We start from the raw sequence: 17,210 nt of genomic DNA on the forward strand, positions 1-17,210 counted from the left end.
TGGGTTTTTAAAACCACAAATCCCACCATGAGAGACACACTTCTTCCCACAGTGTCAAATCTCCTATTCCTTCTCAGTTTCACTCCCTTGTGAATAAGCATTCAAATATGTTATCCTATGGGCAAAATCCCATTCAAATCACAAGATATTTTTTAACATGATAAACTGTGGTACATACATGAATACCTCCAGTTACAGTCACTAAAGTTGAATTTTTGTCTTTCCTGCTACATTCTGAAATCCATTACTCACTTGTACACATGTAGTCATTGGACATTGTAGAGATACCAGCCATACAGTTTGCATGGAATAAAAATTTTCTCTGATGGTCCAAATCTACTCTTTTATTATGTTTTACATTTAAGAACATTTCTACTTAATCTCACCCCTTTACATAAAATCAAAATGATTGTGCTTCATTTTTCCATAGATTGGCACCTCTAAATTCTACTATTACTCTGTAACTTATGGTTTTCCTAATTAAATCCATGAGTGTCTGCTTTTATTTCAAAATCTACATCCTATAAATTCCTGAATAAAATAGTGATATCTTAATATTTTAAGTTACATCATGAATCTTATTACTTCTGTTGCCCAATGTTTTTGTTTCCAATAAGTCTTCTTCCTAAAATAATGGCATGTAATTTAATCAAATGCCACCAAATAGTTCCTGTTTTGTATTATGAGGTTAACATTATCAATGAAGAATTGGAAGTATGAGATCACATTTAAAAAGGAATAGGTTTCTCTAGCAATTTATTAAGCATTTTACTATTTCCAAATTACCTGCTTCATTCATTGTACCTGCTCATGTAATTACAAAATGATTATCCCATAAACTAAATTTATGTCATCCCAAGTCTATTATGGGAGAATGCACAGAGCTTGTGTTTTCGCTCTGCAATTCACATCTCCTGGGAGCATGCAATCAAAAATCTTTCAAGGGCTAATTTAAATAAAAACTGCTCCAGAGATTATCCTTAATCTTCTATATGGCAAGATAAAATGTAATTTAACCAATGTGACCTAAATCTATACAGTTCCACCATTAAAGTAAGAGCTTTGAAAAATAAAGGTCACATCACAAGGAAAATACACATATATCATTTAAAAGCCAGACTGAATTTCAAGTTCATTTTATCTAGTGCAATCCACCACAGAATAAATCACTATGTCACATTATCATTTTTTCTATTTTCTGAAATAATGCATCAATTTCTTGTTATTTGTTTTTTTGAACCTTGATTATTCCTTAGAATATATAATGCAAATTTTAAATAAAATTTCTCAAGCTCTCTCATTCTCATTCTCTGTATATTGACTGGCTCTAACCTCCCTCTTCAGAACTGACAGAATCCCAAGAAGGAAGAGCCAGAAAGAGGGTAAGAACCAGAGGGGATGGAGTGTACCAAGAAAACAAGATACCATGAATCAATAAAAGTACAGCTCATATGAATTCAGAGAGCATGATGAAGCTTATACAGGGTCTGCATGGGTCTGTACCAAACAATTTAATGGTTTTATTCCTGAGTGTGCAAATGATTAGGATTCTTAATTCTTCTCTCTCTCTTTTTTTTATTCTTAATGTTTGTCTTACCTGCTCAGATGTGTTTGATTTTATTTACTTTATTTTATTTTATTCACTTTTTATCTCAAAGAAGCCTATTTTTTTCTAACAAGATGGAGAAAGGTAATGGATATTTATGGCAGAGGAAGTAGGGAATAATTACAAGGAGTAGAAGAAGGGAAACAATAACCGGCCTATACTAGTGTTTGTGTGTGTGTGTGTGTGTGTGTGTGTGTGTGTGTTGTACATACCTTGTGCCTGAAAAAGCCAGAAAAGGGCATCTGACTTCTTGGAATCGAAGTTATACATGGTTGTAGTTGTGAGGCAACTTGTGGATGCTGAAAAATGAATCCCAGGACTTTTCAAGAACATCAGGAGAACTATCTCTACAAACCTTAAATTATCTTTTAGAATTCTCATTTGAGTGGACACAGAGCACCTCCCTATTCCAAACACAGGGGAACATGCGAGTAAAGACTAAACATCTCCATGTTCAATATATTGTGTAGGTGTTTTCTTCTTCAATGGAGCCTTGCTATCAGTGTGTGGAGAGTAAGTTCCTACTTATAATTATTTTTTGTATGTTCTGAGAGTGATACACAGAGATATAGATGAGAGAGAGATAGAGTGAGACATATAACACAATGAGTATTTCAAGAGACAAGTACAATAGTCACCACTCACTTCATATTTGTGGACTTGGGACTAAATGCATGACATCAGGCTTCTTCTGCAAGACATCTCTCTGGCCCTTACTTTATATTTATTGTTTAATATAAATTTTATTTTTAATAATTAATTATAATAGTGATGGGTTTCACATAGATATTCTTGTATAAGTGTGTCATCTACCTTTACCCATTGAAGTACATTCTAATAGATTTTAATTTTCAAAAAAAAATTAACAACTATGTATAAATTATTACCATACAAGTATGCATGGGAATGGCTCATTATTTTGTATTTATTTTGCTTATGATTATCTTAATCATTATTAAAGATTTATCGCTTATAAAGCTAATTATCTTCATACTCAATGGCCAGTGCAAAAATCTCTAATGTATCTCATTTAACTAAAAATAATGATACATATGTGAAATCTGAAAGGCTAAGACAATGAGACAGAAATGTCATTATTGGCAAATGCCTTGGGCTTTACAGTTAGACATTATGACCAAATAGGTTGTTTACGTATTTGTCACTTTTTTGACCCTTACTACTATACCATAACACACACACATCTGTGGCTTTTGACCTATATTTCATTCGACATGTACATAGGACTAGAATAGGTAAATATTAGCTCAGGGTATACATGTGACATGGTTTTTTTTTCCATCCAATATAATGTCTGTTTACTACTTGCACCATATCTTTCTATAAAACTATTTTGAAGAACATTTTGGCATCATTTGGCTTATCTTTTAAAATTTCTTTTGAAATGATTTCCTATATAACATATTCTGAAAAGAAACAGGCATAACAAAACAACCATACCTGTATAAAACAAAGCTAAACCAACCAACCAAACAAACAAACAAAAGTAGGGTAAACTAAGAAACACAATAAAACACATAAGATATTCTAATGTACAATGCAAAATAATCATAAAGTAAATATGCTAAAACAAAGCATTATGAGAAAAAAACATTACAAAATATTCCACTGAGTTCCAAAAACCTTTCCTGTAAGGAGTAGGGTCTTTCTGCCCACCTCCGGTCTTGTCCCACCGCCGTGCCAACCCCAATTAACACACTGAGACTCTGTATTTGATATAATGCTGTTGGCCAGGTACTAGTTTCTTATCAGCTAGCTTTGTCTTGATTAATAACCCATTTCTGTTAATCTAATATTTTCACGTGCTCTTACCTGAGAGCCAGCTATCTTCCTTTCCTATTGGCCAGCAGTGCTTTATTCATTAACCAGTATGAGAAACATAAACAGAATGACATCTTCCATCACTTTTCCAGAGAGCTCTGGTTAAACCAGAGAAGTCTGAAGTTTTTATTTTTAATTTTTCTTACATGCATAATTATGTCTATATAGAAGTATGAGCATGAGTACATTCGCAGAGACAAGAAGAATGTGAAATGATCTGTATTGGTTACTTTTCTGTTGCTATGATATGACACGATAATGTGAAAACTTAAACAGGAAAGAAGTTACTGGATCTTGTGATTTCAGATAGATAAAGTCCATTACCATCATGGAATGAGCATGGCAACAGGAAGGTAGGTAGGCATGGACCTGGAACAGTAGCTTGGAGCTTAAATATTGATCAACAAGTAGAAGGCAGAGCAAGCTAAGTGGTAATAGCATGGGCTTTTGAAGTATAAAAATCTCCAGTGGCACAGTTCCTCCAACAAGGACACTTTGCCTATTGTTTCCAAAACAGTTCCATCAACTTGGAAGTAAAAATTCAAACATATAATTGGGGGACCATTCTTATTCAAGCAATCACAGACCCCTGTAGTTTGAGACCCATTTCATGAGACATGAGACTCAAACTCAAGTTTTATACTAAAGCAATATATATCCCATTTTAACCACTAATGATTATATATATATATATATATATATATAATATCTCAAAGATATATTACATGTATTATATATCATATAACATATAATACACTATAGCATATGGGAACATATATAACAATAGTTACTTTTTAATTATAGTAATATTTACTATTATAATTATAATTATAATAATAATTACTTTTTCATGAAATTCATGAGAATGAAGGGAAGAGATAAAGGCAAATAGATATGAAATGATATTATCATTCTTTGTTTTTGAAAGCTATATTTTCCTGGTTATCGTAGGACAGTTGACATGTTTCTGTAGGTTAATGTGTGATAATTTAGAAATTATTACTTTATCACATATACTCCTCCCAACACAGAGACCCATATGTATCTACTATTTTACCACTTCAGGCAGATAGTCTCTTTCTAATACTTTACAAGTATGTGTTTGTGCTAATGCATACATATTTGCACAAATACACCATATCAACTCAAAAATGATTTTTCATCTGACATAAACCTGATAAAGTGTTTTCCCAGAGGATTTAATCCTAACAAGAGCACTTACAATGAAATGGCTCTTTAATCAAAAAACAAAGGTAGAGGCAAAGAACTTGAGGAGAATCTGATTAATTCAATTAATGAACAGAGAGCATTTACAGAGTTATCTGCCTTTTTCTAAATTGCACACTGAATTTCCAGTCCCTCTTTATGTTGTGTTTGTTTGTTTTGTTTGAAATGGTATTAAGATAGGAGCATTGTAGCTTATGGTCTAACAGTTCTGTGAAATTGTAGATAAACACACTTAAGAATACCTATTTTTCAGCACTACTGTGCAAATTGATTTAAATGGAAGGAAGTAAAAAGTATACAGGAACATTTTGAGTGTCAAATTTATACTTAATAACAGCAATAAAAATTATAATATTCAGGATTCTATTCCTGTACAATGTTTATGGTCAATGCACTGCACTACAAAATAATTGACCTTTGAGATATATGTGGACATACCATAAGGCTGAAGCAAAGACCCAGATAAATGCATAGGTGATGAAAGTAAGGCTTCACAGTAGAATTGGTAATCTATCAACCCATGCCTCCTTTATCTTTGTTTTACCTATCTTGAAACATGTGTTCTTTTAATTAAAAGTGATGCATCTTCTCTTGTTTACCTGACAAATATATCTTCCAATAATGAATATAAAATAAGAAATAAGTTTAAAGAGTAACATTATATGTTATCAGAAAGCTAATTAAAACGGTTTAAAATTTTAGTTGCTTTCAAGCATGGTAAAATGATTGATGCTAGGAATACCCACTCCACACACACAACCTTTCCATTAGTGAATTTTCTGTCTTCTAATTGTAGTTGTTAAAATTTTCAACAAAAAATTATTTATGTCTTACATGATGGTAAAAATATATCAGTGATATGGTCATTCCACAAAAAGAGCATACCAACTATTTATCAGATGCCTGAAGGTCAGCGCTGAAAACATACATACAAGTAAGATTATACTAACTCAATACATGCATACAACAATTAGTGAAAATGTAGTCCACAAATTTAAAGGAGGAGAGGTTTACATGGAATACTTTACAGGATTGAAAAGGAAGTCAGAAATATATCTGAGTTATAATTTCAAAAATAAATAAAAAATACAACAAAAACAAGCAAAATATTTACTCCATAGAACTTAATCCCTATAGGTAATTATCAGAGTAAACATATGGCACAGCAGTAAGTGAAATGTGATTAGTATACAGTTATAAAGCTAAATTTTATTATGGTTTTTTATCTTTTAAGGGTAGTGTGGTCAGTAGGAAATGATTTTAAAATTAGCTTAGAAATACTTCTCTAAACATATGTAAGCTTAGTATTTTATTTCAAAAGTATTTAATATGTACTTATATAACTAAACATAAAGAAATCTTCCCTTGCATTGTTCTTTATCAAAAATCATTCAATTCTTGCTTTCAATGCTCTTGTATAAATCTACCCTAAGCCTTTTCATTTTTCAGCAGGCCATGATATGACATGAATTCAACTCTATGTATTATATGCTTATGCTGCCTATTGATGTTGTAATTTCTTGACAAACATGGGGCATGATATATGTGTGTAAAGTAGTATTCTTATTTTATTTTCATGATATTGTTTAAACATCAATTTTTGCATCAATATATTATTGCATTAATTAACCTTAAAATTGAAAAATGAAAAGGAAAATATGACATATAAAATATTTAAAATAGGAAACATTTTCTAACATAATCTTAACAGATTATACTAGATATTATTATTAAAATTATTATCTATATGACCTCTAAAAATGTTACTTAATTCATCACATAATGAGTTTGAAGACCAAGTAATAATTAGTGTCTTAAATAATATGAAAATGAAGAGTATATGAATTTGCCTTTAAGGAAAACACTATTTTATCAGAAGACACATAAAATAGTTAGACAATTTTACTTTATTAAAATAGTCTGTGTATCTTAAAGTGATTACTAAAATGGATATTTCATGCTTTGTATAACCTTTGAAACCTAATTTCATCATTCCATGGAAAATAAACATTATTGTCAAGTTCACAGAAGAAAATTTAAGAAATAAGAGAGCATTTTTACTGTCTATGAAAACAGAATTTCTGCTCATTCCTTGTGTAGGGATGCTGATCCTAAAGGTTTATTTTAGATAACTTGTTCTGAATTTGCTAACTCATTTGTCACTATGTCATATTATTAGTACACTTCCAATTTTTTGCCAGATATTTGAAGTCCTTTTTTTTTTAAAGAAATAAGATCCAGTCCATTCATGAATCAGCATTAATTTGATAAATAAGACTATATTATTACTTCAGATAATATATCTCTTGCTGCAGACCAAAATTGGTAATCAAGACTTCTTTACATTTCAAGAAATGTAATATTCGCTAGACTTTCTATCCTTGTCATTGTGAATATAATGTAAATTTTTGCCAAACAGAAATTAATTTTATGATATTACATAATTTCTACCAAAGTCAAGTATGTAACTGAAAGTTAATATAAATAAATTCTAATACGTCTAATTTGATGGGGTTTTCCTCTTGTATATATATTTCTCTTATTGGGTAATGGATAAAACAGTGTTCAGTCAATGAGGAAGGAAGTTAAGTGGGTCTAGGAGACAAGGAGAAATCTGGGAAAGGTCAGTAAATTGAGCCTTCCACAAAGAGTCACAATGCTTCCAGATGAGTAACACCATGCCAGGCATTACTGGGTAAGCCACAGCCTTGTAGCAATGCATAGATTGATAGAAATAGGTTAATAATTAAGACAGAACTAGCCAAAAAGAAGCTCTAGTCATTGGCCAACAGTTTAATAATTAATATAGCATCTGTGAGTTTATTTGGGTCTGAAGTGGTTGTGAGACCTGGCTGGCAGGGTGGAAACTGTCATCCACAAAATGGCACAGACATGCAGGGTGAGAAATCTCATGTAAAATCTAACAAAAGCTTAAAAAGGGATTCTAAAAACAAAAGAACAGATACAAGCATAGCTTGTTGGTAGCAGCATTTTCTCATTTGGGTTCTGTTTGAGACAAGGAGAAGCCCATGGCTCTTCTAAAAGTGGTTTACTGACTTAGCATAATTGGTAAAAACCTGGGCTCTTTTACCAATGCTGTTTAGCAGATTAAAGACTTTTGGCTAAAAAATGAAAGACATATACTGTAAAGACAGACTCAGATGATGTAAAACCTCTACAGAGTGTATAGTATGTTTAAAAATATACCTAGGCTTATGAGAGAAAAGAAACAGATTAAAGTGATTATGGGCAATGGTGGCACATGCCTTTAATCCAAGCACTTAGGAGGGAGGCAGAGGCAAGCAGATCTCTGTGATTACAATGGCAGCCTAGTGTACAGAGTGAGTTCAAGGGCAGCCAAAGTTAAATAGAACAGCCATGTCTCAAAAAATGAAAAAAATAAAAGTACCAAAAATTATAGAGTAATAAAAAAGCCACATAAAGATGGAAAGTATGCAGAGTAGGGGAAGGAACAATAATTGCTATATTTTATTATCAATGCTGCTTACTTAATCCAACTTATATATTTTTAAAATGCTTTAACTTCAAAATTTAAGTCTAAGAACATGTTATTTAGAAAAGATATTTTATTTTTGTTTCCACAGAGAATGAAAACCTGTGGACTCCTTCCATTCTAATATGGTTTCATCAAGCAAGACTCCCTGAAGCAGTGACCCAAGTGTTGCAACATCCAAAAACACCTGAAACGATGCAGCCTCAGACTACTATAGTCAGGATTTGGACAGGTTTCTGTGTTTTTTCAGGATCTCCACGGTTTTAACATAGCACCCAACAGCAGGAAGCAATTTGAAGAAAACTACACCCAAATACTCAAATATTGTTTATAAATGTTTCTTTTCAATTTAATGAGGTTGGTTATAAATGGTTAATAAGAAAAGCAAATCTCTCTTTTTATTTTTTTTAAATGGGAATATGATATAGAAATGAATACTTTGTACTAGTGTGGATTTTGACATATTTATACAAATTTAAGGTCAATCTTATTATAAGTATATTTTTCCTCTTGTTTAGGTATTGTGTTTATACAGCTCATACAAGTTACTGGGGAAAAGGATTTCTATTTTTGTTTCCACAGAAAATGAAAAGCTGTGGATTCCTTCCAGACTAATGTGGTTTGATCAAGCCAGACCACCTGAAACAGAATACCAGGTGATCCTACATTCAAAACAGCTGGACAAAGCAGCCTTACAGACTACAGCCAGGATTTCTGAATCTTCTTCGAATCCCCCCATGACAGTGCCCCTTACCAGCAGGAAGTAGTTTGGAAAGAACAACGGCCCAATTCCCAAATATTGTCTATAAATGTTTGTTTTCATTTAAATGGACTTGTATATATATATGTATATATATATATATAAACAAAACGTAAATTCCCGAAACTGTGAAGACTCTGAGATCAGAACAGGTGAATTGAAAATACCAAAGAGACCAAAGAGGAATTAGACATAATCTCCCAACCTTATCCCAGATACTACTTCCAATTGATAACAGCTTGCAAATATTTTACAGATTATTAAGAGAGCTTTTCTCAAAAGACACTGTAATCATCATCTGAGCAGAATCAGTGACACTTTAAGTTAAATCTAGCACTTCATAGCAGGTATACACACATTCATATTCAAGTATATGTACACACACACACACACACACACACACCCAAGTGTGTGCACACACACACAAACATTCCTTCCCACTAATACATTGGCACTGTAATACCTGTCAACAATGTATTATTTCTGTAAAGCTAACATTCAGGAAAAAAATTGCTATCACTTATTTGTGCCAAGTCTGGGCTGAATAATAAACTTTGTTTTACACTCAAACAAATACACTATTAGCACAATTTAAATAATGTTATGATTATCTTATAATACTTCGCTTAGTCTATGAAAGGTATTACTAAGTATGGAAAGATCCTATGTTCTAAAAAAATGATTGCAAATTGTATCATTCCATAGTTTAGAATTTTCAAAAAGGTTATGATGTACTCCAAATCTGAAGAAATGAACTGCATAATAAAAATTAATTGGATAGAATATCAGTGTAAAAATGAACATTACTATATTACTACTGTATATGTAGTTTGCAGCCCATGTATTAATTTCTAAAAACATTCCACAAGATACATATGGAAACATGTTTGGTGATATACTATCATGCCATATAGTCATAGTGCCCCAATTGACTTGATCATATAAAATGGTACATGATGCCTCATTCAGCATAACCTTTTTCATATTATTTCCATTTATATGACTGGATATTATTGTAGTTCTTGAAATGAGTATTGTGTGAACAGATAATTTGAACAAATAATGTGTAATAGTTACTTGGATCTTTCAGAAAACAAGTTAATAAAAGAGAGTAAATGGGCAGGATCTGTGCAGGGATTCAGAAATGGTTGTGGACTAAGTCTGTGTGGCTACATTGGGCTTTGCCGCATGGACTGAAGGAGACTAAAGGCTTTCCTATGCCCAGACCTGTAGGCTGCACTGTGTATTCTTAACCATGGGGGTGCTGGGGGAACCCTATGTGGCAACAATAGAAATGAACAAAGCTCCTCAACCCACAGGCCCTCCACCTGCCAAGTCCCCTGAACTCCCACAGACAACTTTTCCCTCGTGGCAGACCACAAGCAACACAAATGTACATGCCTTCTCATGCCCACCAACATGTCTACCCTAGCGGGGCCCATCCCATGAGCACTGCAGCCATCCTGGCCCAGCTACCCATGTCTACCCTGTTGGATCCCAAGCAATGATAATCCCTTCCCAGATCTCCTATTCAGCCTCCCAAGGACTCTACTATATACCCGAACAGGGACGTTCTATGTATGTTGTCCCAACACAGCAGTGCCCTGTGCAGCCAGGAGCCACAGACTTCTCTCAGGGTGCAAGTCCCATTGAGTTGGGACCTATGCTGGTGCCTATTATCCAGCCCAAGGTGTTCAGAAGTTTCCTGCTAGTGTGGCTCCTGTCCCAGTTCTGAAGATCTGGAACTAGAGGTAGAGTCAAGCATAGAGCCAGCCTCTCCTCCTCTTTCAGCCCGTATTCTGAATCACCAGTGCCCATTGCTCCAACTGCCCAACCAGAGAACTGCTCAATGGAGTCCCCTCACCTCCAGGTGTCTACTTAAGCCCAGTCAGTGAGTCAGTGGAACAGGGAGATTTCTTCCATGGCACCGGCCACCTCTATGCCACTCCACCTGTGGCTCCTTCAGAGATTTCTCCTACTCAGGAGGAAGAAATAGAAGAAGAAGGCAGGGAACCTGAGAGTGAGAAGGGAGCAGAAGGCCTCTCTCCTGGCTCAGCCCGATTGTCTCAGAATTTAAAGGTAGCAATTGCCACCAAAGTGTCAGTATCTGTGCCAAAGAGGAAGCAGAAAATTAAAGACCTAAATAAGAAGGAGGCTGTGTGTGATCTTCTGGATGCCTTCAAGGAGGTGGACCCAGCAGTACCAGAGGTAGATAATCAGGCTCCCAGAGGCAGCATCTCAAACTCAGAGTCAGAGGGCAGCACTGTGCCCCAACAGTCTGAAGAAACAGATGAAACTGGGTCTCTAAGGAAGACAAAATTCACAATGCAGAGAACATCTAGCCTGGGGAACAGAAGTACGAGTACAAATCAGACCAGTGGAAACAACTGAATCTTGAGAAGCTCTATTCCAGAGAGTTCCTGCTGGACTTTCAGTTTATCATTGCCAGTATGCAGAAACCAGAAGGATTGCCCCCATTTAACCGATGTGGTCCTGGACAAGGCCAATAAAATACCACTTCGGCCGCTGAATCCCTCCAGACTACCTGGCATAAACTTTGGCCCAGATTTCACTCCATCCTTTGCCAACCTTTGTGGACAAATCATCAACTGCCATGGGCCCCCAAGGGGTGGGCCAAGTGGGAACTGCCCAGTGGGCAGCTGGCGGGCCTAGGACCCAGGCAGCGCCCATGAAAGGAAGCACGCAAGATCACCTTCTCAGTGGTAATGACTGAGGAAATAAAACTGAACAAAGACATGAAGGCTTAGAAACCCAGCAGCAAACAGACAGCTGCTGATAAGATCGAGGGGAAGATGATGCTGATGGAAGCAAAACCCATCACCTGTTGTGCAGGGTGCGCTCTATCCTGAACAAGCTGACACCCCAGATGTTCCAGCAGCTGATGAAGCAGTTGACCAATCTGGTCATTGATACCAAGGACTGCCTCAAAAGAGTTATTGACCTCATCTTTGAGAAAGCCATTTCAGAACCCAATTTCTCTCTGGCTTCTGCCAAAATGTACTGCTGCCTCATTGAGCTGAACGTGCCCACTACAGAAAAGCCAACAGTGACTGTAAATTTTCAAAAACTCTTGTCAAATCGATGCCAGAGAAATTTGATAAAGACAAAGATGACGATGAAGATTTTGAAAAAAAAAAAAAAAAAAAAAAAAAAAAAAAGCAGAAAGTGATGGATGAACTGCTATGGCAGAAGAATGGGGACACCTGAAAGAAGAGCTAGAAGAGGCCCAGGACATAGCTCACTGATGCTCTTTCGGGACTATCAAGTTTATTGGAGAGTTATTCAAGCTGAAGATGTGAACAGAAGTAATAATGCATGACTGTGTGGTCAAACTACTTAAGAACTATGAGTGAAAAGTCTCTGGAATGCCTCTGCCGCCTTCTCACCACTTCTGGCAAAGACCTGAACTTCGCAAAAGCCAAGCCTGGAATGGATCAGTATTTCAACCAAATGGAAAAAAAATCATTAAAGAAAAGAAAACCTGGTCTCGAATTTGTTTTATGTTGCAGGATGTACTAAATATGCAGCAGAGCAATTGGGTGCCTCGCCGGGGTATCAGGGTCCTATGACTATTGATCAGATCCACAAGGAGGCTGAGATGAAAGAGCACCTAGAATACATCAAAGTGCAGCAGCTCATGGCCAAGGGCAGCGACAAGCGTCGGGGTGGCCCTCCAGGCCTACCCATCAGCTGTGGCCTTCCACTTGTGGATGATGGTGCCTGGAATACAGTCCCAATTAGCAAAGGCAGACACCCATTAACACCTCACGGCTCACCAAGATCACCAAGCCTGGTTCCATTGATTCCAATAACTAGCTCTTTGCACCGGGAGGGTGACTGAGCTGGGGCAAGGGCAGCAATAGCCCTTAGAAGCCAAGCTCTCAAACACAATGTCAGAAGCTACTCGTCCAGCTACTAGTACCTTGAACCACTTTTCGGCTCTTCAACAAGCATTACCCACAGAGAACACAGATCACAGGTGTGTTTTTCAGAGGAGTAGCTTGAGCTGGGAATGAGGTGAGAAAGCTAGGGAACGGGGAGACCAACTAGAGCAGAGTGACCTGGTAGGTGATCGTGGGGACCGACTTGATCGTGCCAGAACACCAGCCACCAAGAGAAGTTTTAGCAAGGGAGTGAAGGAGTGGAGAAGAGAGTGGCCTTCCCAGCCTGAGGGACTGTGCCAGGCAGCCAGCCTCACACAAGATCGTGGTCAGGATCCTGTTACGTGGGAAGCCACTCTACCTCCAGTGAGCCCTTCAAAAGCTGCACTTATGAGGATGAGGTGGATAATAAATTTAAGGCCATCATTGAGGAATAATCTCCATCTCAGTGACATAAATGAGGTAGTACAGTGTGTCCAGGAGCTGGCTTCACCCTCCTTGCTCTTCATCTTTGAGTCCAAGCTGGAATGCAGCACCATTGCTCTTGAAGATATGGGACAACGGCTGCTCTGCGCAAGGCACCTCTCTACTGACCAGTACTACCAAGGGCTGTATGAAACACTAGAATTAGCTGAGGACATAGAAATTGGCATCCCTCATGTATGGTTTTACCTGGAAGAACTGATACACCCATTCTCCAGGAAGATGGGTGCCCATGGGAGAGCTCTTCAGGAAAATTATGAAGCCTCTCTGACCCATGAGCAAAGTTACTTCTTTGTTGCTGGAGATCCTGGGTCTCTCAGGCAAGAGCATGGGTACCGTAAAGGCGGGAATGCTGTGGCGAGAGGCTGGGCTGAGCTGGAGGGAGTTTGTAGCAGAAGGCCAAGATGTTAGCGCATTTGTGGTTGAACAGAAGGCAGAGTATACCTTGGGAGAAGAGTCAGAGGCTCCTGGCCAAAGGTCCCTTTCCTTTGAGGAGCTGTGGAGGCTGCTAGAGAAGCTGTTGAAGGAGGACAGCAGTAACCAGCGGGTGTATGACTGGATAGTGGCTAATCTGAATGAGCAGTAGATAGCATCCAGTACATTTGTTCGAGCACTCATGACAGCTGTTTGTTATTCTGCAATTATTTTTGAGACTCTTCTCTGAGTGGATGTTGCAGAGTTGAAATTGCAAGTGAGACTTCTACAGAAATACTTGTGTGATGAACAGAAGGAGCTACAAGCACTCTTTGCTCTCCAGGCCCTTGTAGTGACCTGGCCAGCCTGCTGTGGGTATCCTTTGATGCTCTGTATGATGAGGACGTGGTGAAGGAAGAAGCTTTCTACAGCTGGGAAAGAAGCAAGGACCCTGATGAGCAGCAGGGTAAGGGTGTGGCCCTAAAATCTGACACAGCCTTCTTCAATTTGCTGAGGAGGAGCAGTCTGACCACAACTGATGGCGGGTGGGGCCATGGATAATTTGATGCCCTAGCCAGGAACTGCAGGGGCGGAGTGGTAACAGTGGGTGCCTGTAGTGCAATGTGTCTGCGCTAATAAAGTGGCTAATGAGGCAAGATGGCTTGGGGCTGCCTAGGGACACCCTCCAGGATGCTGCCAAGAGTCCTTCTTCTGCCCCGCCGGGATACAGAGAGATATAAAGTCTTGAAATTTGTTGTGTCTTTGCAGGGGGTGGAGATGGGGTGGGGGGTAACTACAGCCTGCTTCTAGGGTCCTTTTTATTTTCTGAAATCACTCTTGGGACTGCTTTCCTCATTGCTGGGGGTATATGTCTGTAATTATTAAACATGAATTCAATTTTAAAAAAGAGAGTAATGGTAATAACTTAGTATTTCACTTTTTAGTAGAAAGCAGGCATATTTATGACTTCCTCGTGTCCTCATTCATAAATTTCTGAATGTTCATTGATTATTTATTTATTTATTTATTTATTTGCCTTTATCTGAAAGGTACAGGGACTTCCCTTGTAGTATAGTAAACCATCTATACTTAAGAACATAATTGGGCACTTGGGAGGCAGAGGTAGGCAGATCTCTGGGTCAGCATGCTCTACAGAGCTAGTTCCAAGACAGGCTCCAAAGCTACACAGAGAAACCCTGTCTCAAAAAACCAACCAACCAACCAACCAACCAAACAAACAAACAAACAAAAAACAGATCTTGCCTGACAGTATCACTTAAGAACATAATTGTATGGTTATACGTAGAAGTTGTTAGGAAGACAAATGTTTGTCGGATAGTTTTATATTCATGTTTACAGGTTTATTTCCCACAACCAAAGTTACACAAAATGAGAGACAAATTCTGTCCAAAAGTATTGCACATTTATCACAGTGGATGTTGTGCACACCTGGAGATCTTCTAGACAAACCACCTTCCCTGAAGAGAATATGCTTTCTAAGTCTGGAAACTTGAAAAGGACAATATGGTTTGCTAAACCTTGATTAGAAAAGTACAAAATATGAACGAATGACAAAACAAAGCCTGCCATATTTTACCTTCCTTCTTTCCTTCTTTTATTCTCTGGAAATTGAGTCACAAGGTAAAACATCAGGAACTGAGGGAGAGAGGGATGAGGTTTCTATGTATTCCATGTCTCCAGTGCAAAATTGCTCACTACAGGAGAATACCAAAATAATGCACAGAAAGAAGTTCACATTAAATATGGGGTTGGCTTATCTCTAATTTGATTAATTTATTAGTATCTAATCTGTTTTTCACTGTAATCCATTATCTGTAGTATTTACATTATTTTACCCTTTTCCTCCTTTTAAACCATATCATGTAACATTCTTTCATTAGATAAGACTTTTGTACATTAAACAGGTGTTTCTTTTCCAAGGTGCCTTCTGATATGTTTAATAAAGAGGTGAATGTTCAATATCTAGGCAGGAAGAGGTTAGGTCGGATTCCAAGCAGAGTAGGAGATGAATCTAGACATGGAAGAGATGAGAGGGCATGGAGAAGAAACAGGAGGTACACAATGGAGGAGAGGTAAAATGTCACAAAGCAAAATGTAGATTAAGTGTATACATTTCAGTTGTAAGAGCAACTGAGACATGCCTGAAACCAAGCTTTCATAATTAATAATAATTCTCAGTGTCATTATTTGGGAGGTGGATAATGGGACATATTATAACTCATTACATCTTTCTCGGTTCTTTCTTTAATTCTTTAATTATTGTGTTATACATTTAGAATTCGTGATGGTCCCTTATAAGATTTTGTTTGTTTGTTTTTGTTTTTGTTTTCCTGAGAGTTAGATATGGTGTGGATCTGGATGAGAGGGCATGTGTGGAGGAACTCTCATATAATGCTACAATTTCACTATTATGAACATATATAAAATAAATGAATGCCACTATACTAAAGAAATACTAGAAGTCCCACAAAACATTAATTCTCCTTCAGCTGATAAGCACATGAAGAAAATGTTTTCTATATGCACAATAGAATGTCATTTTTTCTGTATAAAGTGGTGAAATTCTATCATTTGTAATATCTGTAGGATAGAAGGTGATTATGGTATCCAGGCAGTGAAACATGTCATGTTATCTCTTCATATAAATAATCTAAAGCAAATTATCTTATAGAGCTTAAGAGTACAATGGCTTTAAGAGAAATGGGAAGACCAGGAAGAAAAGAAGAGATGAGGAAAACCTGGTAACAGACTCACAAAAAGACAGTAGGGTAAATATGAATAATGCTTATGTGGCGTATATTTTTATTGCTAAATGAAAAGTTTTGATTGTTCTCCCTACAATGAAATGACAGGTATTTGCAGAAATGGGTATTTGTGTTGAGTTGAACATTGCACTCTGCCTTCATGTGCCATTCAAACATTTCATAGACAGAAGTAAGCAAGCTTCTAATTTCTCCTGTGAGAGCACTGAAAACAAACCACATAAATAAATTTTGTTACTTACAGAATGATGAACTAATGTGTTTAGTTAGGCTTACTCAAAGGAGAATGGTTAAGGATTGTCTTACATAAGAATGGGGTAGTTAAAATGACTATAGTAACAAAGAAATTATCTTCCTTTCCAGTGTCAGTAAATTGATTTACAGAGAAAGAAAGATTCTTATGAGCCATATCTATCTCTTTCCATAATGGAACTTAATGGGCCAAGTTCCCAATACTAAGGAACCACAAGGTGGTAATGCTCATGCCATACATGAATGTCAGTGTTATTCTGCTACACCCTATATCGAGGAAGCACAAAGAACCTTATGAACATATTAAACCTTATATGCACAATTACAAATAAAAGAAAGATTTTCTGTAGTATTAAGTACTGCTTAATTTTGATATTTCATTTTTTGTAATTTAAGGAAAGTCTATCTTGATTTTTTAAATTCTTTCTGT

At 36.7% G+C, this 17,210-nt stretch overlaps 1 pseudogene; it reads left to right on the forward strand.

The window, feature by feature from the left end:
- Nucleotides 1–3,784: 3,784 nt before the first annotated feature.
- On the forward strand, nt 3,785–14,284 carry LOC127221007 (eukaryotic translation initiation factor 4 gamma 1-like; annotated as a pseudogene).
- The last annotated feature ends 2,926 nt before the right edge of the window (nt 14,285–17,210 follow it).

Source organism: Phodopus roborovskii, unplaced genomic scaffold, assembly GCF_943737965.1.
Source record: "Phodopus roborovskii unplaced genomic scaffold, PHOROB, whole genome shotgun sequence".
NCBI lineage: Eukaryota > Metazoa > Chordata > Mammalia > Rodentia > Cricetidae > Phodopus > Phodopus roborovskii.